The sequence below is a fragment of the Mytilus californianus genome, unplaced genomic scaffold, assembly GCF_021869535.1.
Source record: "Mytilus californianus isolate M0D057914Y unplaced genomic scaffold, xbMytCali1.0.p SCAF_104, whole genome shotgun sequence".
In the NCBI taxonomy this organism is placed as follows: domain Eukaryota; kingdom Metazoa; phylum Mollusca; class Bivalvia; order Mytilida; family Mytilidae; genus Mytilus; species Mytilus californianus.
Window position 1 is genome coordinate 41,449 of NW_026262587.1, and position 6,312 is coordinate 47,760.

The window sequence follows — 6,312 nt, forward strand, 5'->3', positions numbered from 1 at the left end:
CCCTCCCCCTTTTGTGTGAAAAATTTGGTTGGTTATAGGGAATCACTGAGGCATGACTATTATTATTATTTAAAGAGGCTTAGTACTGAAGTTTTTTTTATATAACAGAGATTTTGTACCCATATAGCCAAATTTTAATGTCTTATAATGATAACCTTTTGTTTTCAAATGTAAAAAAAAGGTGAGCAAAAAGGATAGCCCTTGTATGCATAAAATTTGGTTGTGTGTAACCCCCTCTAGCCCCCCTTTTTTTTAAATGGTCTTTGTGTGCCTATACCATCTCTGTATATTTGCAGCTGAGTCAGTATTCAAAATACTTATGTTCTAAGTTTGCCATCGTCTCTGTTCCAGTGATATATGCCTTACATCTTGGAAAATATTTTAAAACTTTTGAACATTTTTTTTGTTTTCCGCTTGCAGAAAGTTCTGTGAAATTAGATAATCGCGCAAAAGACGTGATCTCGTATCCCGCGTTGCTTCATAAAACTCGTATAATATTAATACTACCCTAGGCCCGTGATACGTAGAGTCTATCTCAAATTTTGCTGTTCATATACTTTCTACCTACATACCTGCCAACATTTCAAAATTTTCATGGGGAAAGTTTATGTGCAAGATGGCTCTCAAAGTCCTACAAAACCTTTAAAGGGGCCTTCAAATTTATTTTAATGTTGTTTATATGCTTCTTCATACTTTTACAAACCTATAGCCATTGTAAATTGATTGATTTTTTTTAAATTGTGGACAAAATTGCTCTTTCGAAATTTCCATTTGGGAGCCTCCATATGGGGGAAATCCTTCGCAAAGAGTGACAGTTGGCAGGTATGTATCTTATAGTTTTCGAGATAACAGGTAAAACAGGAAATAAGTAAAACTTCGTCGTTCAAGGCCAATAATTTTCATTAGGAGTCATCCAAATAAATGAAATTGATGATTTCCGTCAATTTTGCATTTTTATAGATTTTGTATAATTGTAACCCGACTAATTCAGTCGTTATATTCCGACTCACTATCGATCGCTACATTAAGAGGACACTGACCGATATAGAGCGCTGAATCATTCGAGTTAGTATAATTGCTGATCATTTTTGCTAGTCACGACGGTTTCAAACTATATATATGATAATTTTCGAGCCTATAATAGGTATTTTTGACTATGTTGACTTATTCGTAGGTATTATTAGTCCCCTACCGACGAAGTCGAAGGGGATTTTAGGTTTGCACTCCGTCCGACTGTCTGTCTGTCCATCTGTCAGTCCGGCAAATCATTTTTCCGTACTTTTTTTTCTTAATGCTTGAAGATATTAATTTGATATTTGGTGTATTGTTTTATCATGACAAGTTACAGGTCAAGTTCAATTTTCACGATTTAAGTTTTTCTCCTTGTTCAGTTTAAGCCTTTTCCCTAGAATTAAATTTTTGACAAAATACTTATTACTGATTATTAGATTTCTGTTCAAAGGGAAATAACTCATTTTTTAAAAGATTTTTAAAAGATATTTTTATTAATGATAAATGGCATTTTGGATTTGTTCCATTTTCTTTGGTAAATTGTTTGAAGAACTTAGTGGTAGGTTTGTTTGTTATCGATTCTGTGTAAACTAATTTTCTGAATGCTATATATTAAAAAAAATTTTGGACGAAGTGAACTCTTTTATTTAGATAATAATCTATTTTTGATAAAGGATATATTTCATTTAAGAAATAATTCATGGAAGCCATGGATTTGTTGGAAATTTACACATGGCCTTAGCCATGATATCCAAATTTATCCTGAGTGTGAGCGAGGGATAAAATTAACGAATATCATCGTCCAGGCCGAGTTTAAATTCACTAAAATAATAAGTTTTCCACACTTTTTTTGTCATTCTTGATGATATTGATTTGACAATTAGTATATAGTTTTATCATGACAAGTTACAGATCAAGTTCGAATTTTGTTCCGGTCTGATGATTTTGTGCAGAGTTATAGTCTTTGGACATAAAAAATTCACTTAAATAATCAGTTTTCAACAGTTTTTTTCGTCATGATTGAAGATATTGACTTGATATTTTTATGTAGTTAAATACACCATGACAAGATATAGATCAAGTTAGATTTTCGTTCCATTACAATGAATTTTTAACCGGTAGGGGACTATGTATTGCCATGCAATACTATCAGACTGCTTGTTTTGCTTAGCATTTTTGCTATTTACGATTTCTGTCCATCTATTAATGTTTCTGCCGGGAGAAAAAACAACAAAAAACACAAACTATTGGTAAAAATCTTTCAATGATATTAACTCCTATAAGGGGACAATTGACAATTTCGGTAATGTTGACTTATTTGTAGGTCCTAATTTATTAATTACAATTTCCTTCTATTTATCATAGTCTCTGCCACAACAACAAAACTAACAAAAATAGGTAAAAATAGTTTCACATGGGCAATAACTCTTAAAAGGAGTCAACTGATGATTTCTGCCATGTTTTAAATGTTAGTAGATCTTATCTTGCTGATAATTTTTGCGACTGAAAGATTCTCTCTATACTAGTTTTCAAAATAATCAACTAAAAGGGAAAAATTTGTTAATCAAAACATACAGCACAACAGAAATGGTAAAAAAATCTAAATTGGGAAACATTAGATCACAAGCGAAAAACATCAGATGTAATCCTCTTGTATTAGGTAGTCCACCACCTTATTGCCGTGCCTATTCAACAACACCCTACTATGGTAGAAATAAAATCAACTCGCCACAGCCATGCATGGAAATTTCAGACAATTCGGACAAATGTAAATGTGTACCACCTTTGACAAGTATTTAATATGACGATAAATTTTCACTTCTGTTCTCGTACTATGAACAACAAATTTATTTATAATACCACCACGCAACGAAGTTGCGTAGGGTATAATGTTTTTGACCCGTCCGTCTGTCTGTCCGTCCGTCCGTCAGTCCTGTTCTTGTCATCGCAACTCCTCTGAAACCACACAACAGAATTTCATGAAGCTTTGTAGATAATAAGGAAATACTATGTAGATGTGTAGATCGACAGGAAATTATGATTCAATTTTTTTTCTAGGAGTTATGCCTCTTTGAACTTACTGGCATCAATATACTACTGCAACAGTTTGTCATCACAACCCCTCTGAAACCACACAACAGAATTTCATTAACTTTGTAAATAATAAGGACATACTATATAGATGTGTCTATCGACAGGAAATTTTAATTCAATTTTTTTTCTAGGAGTTATGCCCCTTTGAACTTATTGGCCTCAATATACTACTGCAACAGTTTGTCATCCCAACTCCACTGAAACCACACAACAGAATTTCATGAAACTTTGTAGTTACTGAGGACATAATATGTTAATGTGCACATCCACAAGAAAATTTTTATCAGTTGACTATTGTAGAGTTATATGAGTCTTTGAACTTAGGATGGTGAGATTTTGTTTGTCTAGTGACAATGTAGGGGCGTGGGGTATGTGAGCGTGCTCACAAAGGTTCTTTAATTTTGTAAAAAAATATTTCTGTACTAACAACAAAATTATTATATTTGAAATTTACCTGTGTACGTTATTTTATTTAACGCCATTTTGTCCAAGGTTATAGTTGTCTTTTTGACATTGTTTTACATCCCCAATTTTTTATTTAATATTATATTTATATTGTGTCATAGGTCAAATTTATTCATTCAGTGTATGTTTACTTGTTTTTGTTAATATGTCTTTTTGATTGAATTAAGTCATTTCAATTGATATTTTATAGTGTCTTTCTATGTTGCAATGTTACACTACTATTTCAGGTTAGGGTGAAGGTTGGCACCTGTTAAAACGAAGTCAGGAACTTGTTGTTTGTTGATGTGGTTCTTAAGTGTTTCTCGATTTTTTATATAGATTAGACTGTTAGTTTTCCTGTTTGAATGGTTTTACACTAGTCATTTTGGGGCCTTTCATAGCTTGCTGTTCAGTGTGAGCCAAGGCTCTGTGTTGAAGGCCGTACTTTGACCAATGATAATTATTTACTTTTTACACATTGTGACTTGGATGGAGAGTTGTCTCATTGGCACTCATACCACATCTTCTTATTTCTAAATACTTGTTCTTTCCACAAACAATTATCTTATGGAACCAACTACAACCACCAGTGATAACCAACCATTAATTGGACGCATTTCAGGTGGCAGTCAAGGGAGTATGCTAAACTTCCACATAATTGTAGAGTTTAAATACCTTTACTCTTTTAAAAATTTTGAGGCTCTGCTATGCATGTGTATAAATAGTGCTTTGTGAGATGTCTGCTTGCAGATGTTACTAAGTAACCTAATTGAAGTTGAAGTTGAAGACAAGAACCCAAAACCAACCTGTGAAGATTGTATATGGGGCATTTTGTAAGTAAACATAGATAATCCATTTTTCCCCTCTCAGGATTGCTTACTGATTTTGAAAATAATCAATATGACACTGAAGATGAATTGTTGTAGGATGGCATACAGGAATTTTTATTTCCATAACTTACTGCATGTATTAATAAACTGCTTCGCTGAGCGCAGCTGGATACGCCCGCAGAGGTCCAACCCTGAACAGTTGGAGCAAAAATGGATACAATATTCAAGCTTGATACAGGTCTGAATTTAGATTGTAATTAAATATTTCACATATTATAGGTTTCTGAATAAATTTAGTCAAAGAACTTGAAATTGGTTATATGAATTGATATTCAATTAAAGATTTCTTGTTCAATACACTGTGCTGTTGCGCAATACTTAGTAAATCTGTTGTCAGACTATAAACAAATAAAGTTCAATTTCTTCTCAATGTCATATTTGAAATTTATGAAAATCAAAAGAGAGATTACATCAATAGCTATAAATAATTCACCAAAGTTTCATGAGAACTGCTGCAAGCATTTTTGAGTTATTGTCCAAAAACTGGAAAATCCCCCATTTTTTAATGAATAAAACCCCATAACTCAGAAATGTAAAATCTAAAATTTATAAAATTCTTAAGGGAGCTTACATCAACAGATATAAACAATTCACCAAAGTTTCATGAGAACTGCCGAAAGCATTTATTAGTTATTGTCCGAAAACTGGAAAATCACCCTTTTTTATGAATAAAACCCTGTAACTCGGAAACGTAAAACCTAAAATTTATAAAAATCGAAAGGGAGCTCATGTCAATAGATATAAACAATTCACCAAAATTTCTTGCAAGTTGGTGAGAGCATTCTTGAGTTATTGTTGGAAAACTGGAAAATCCCCCCTTTTTTAATGAATAAAACCCCAAAACTCAGAAACCGTAAATTTGAAATTTATAAAAAAACAAAAGGGAGCTCACGTCAATAAATATAAACAATTCACCAAAGTTTCATGCATATTGGTTAAAGCTTTTTTGAGTTAATGTCTGTCATGTTGACGACGGACGGAGGGACAGACGGTCAACTGTATACCATAATACGTCCCGTAAACGAGCGTATAATAATGGAGAACATTTCATTTTTAGGCCTATTCTTTTAATATTTAAATTAATTTTTTGCATCTTCTCTTAAAACGTCATAAATAAGTTGGATGGAAAGGGATTTTCAAAGGGTGGTCTAGTGTATTTCTATTCAACTTGTAATTTCATATTTTCTGGGAAAAGGCATTGAAAATGTAATTTTTCAAAATAAACAAATCAAGAAACTAAATTTGATTAAAATGGGGGGTTCACTCTTCATTGCAAAAAGAAAACAAAACACTTCTTATATTCAGATACACAAATAACTAATATTGTTAAAAAGAAATTTGATAAGGGAATAAAGACAAAAATATATTATGCCCAGGTTAATAGTTTTGTTTATGATTTCAAGCCAATCACTGATAAATGTAACCTAAATTATTGATTATAAATTACATATATGATTATTACTATGATTTATCAACTAAAATATAGACCTTACTTGAATTTCTGTATATTTACAAAATTCTTATATGACGTTCTTCTTTTGCTTTGGATACAAAGCCATGATCAATAAATTTTATGCAGCAGTCCCTAAAGTGTTGTTGTTATAAGACTTTCTACATTTTATGTGCTTTATCATAACAACCCTGCATACCCCAGGTATCCACTTCAGGGACTCTACCGTACTACAGATTCACCAGGCGTTGGTTCACTTTCATTTGTAATTCTAAAAGTAAGTTTAAATGTATCTTCATTGTTTTTATCATTAAACTGTTGATTTTCTATAAGGTTTTTGGTTCATCAAATCAAAATGGCTGCCTTTTGAGCATGTATTATAGGTCTGCATCCAAGTACAAAAATTCAAAATTGTCCTATTAG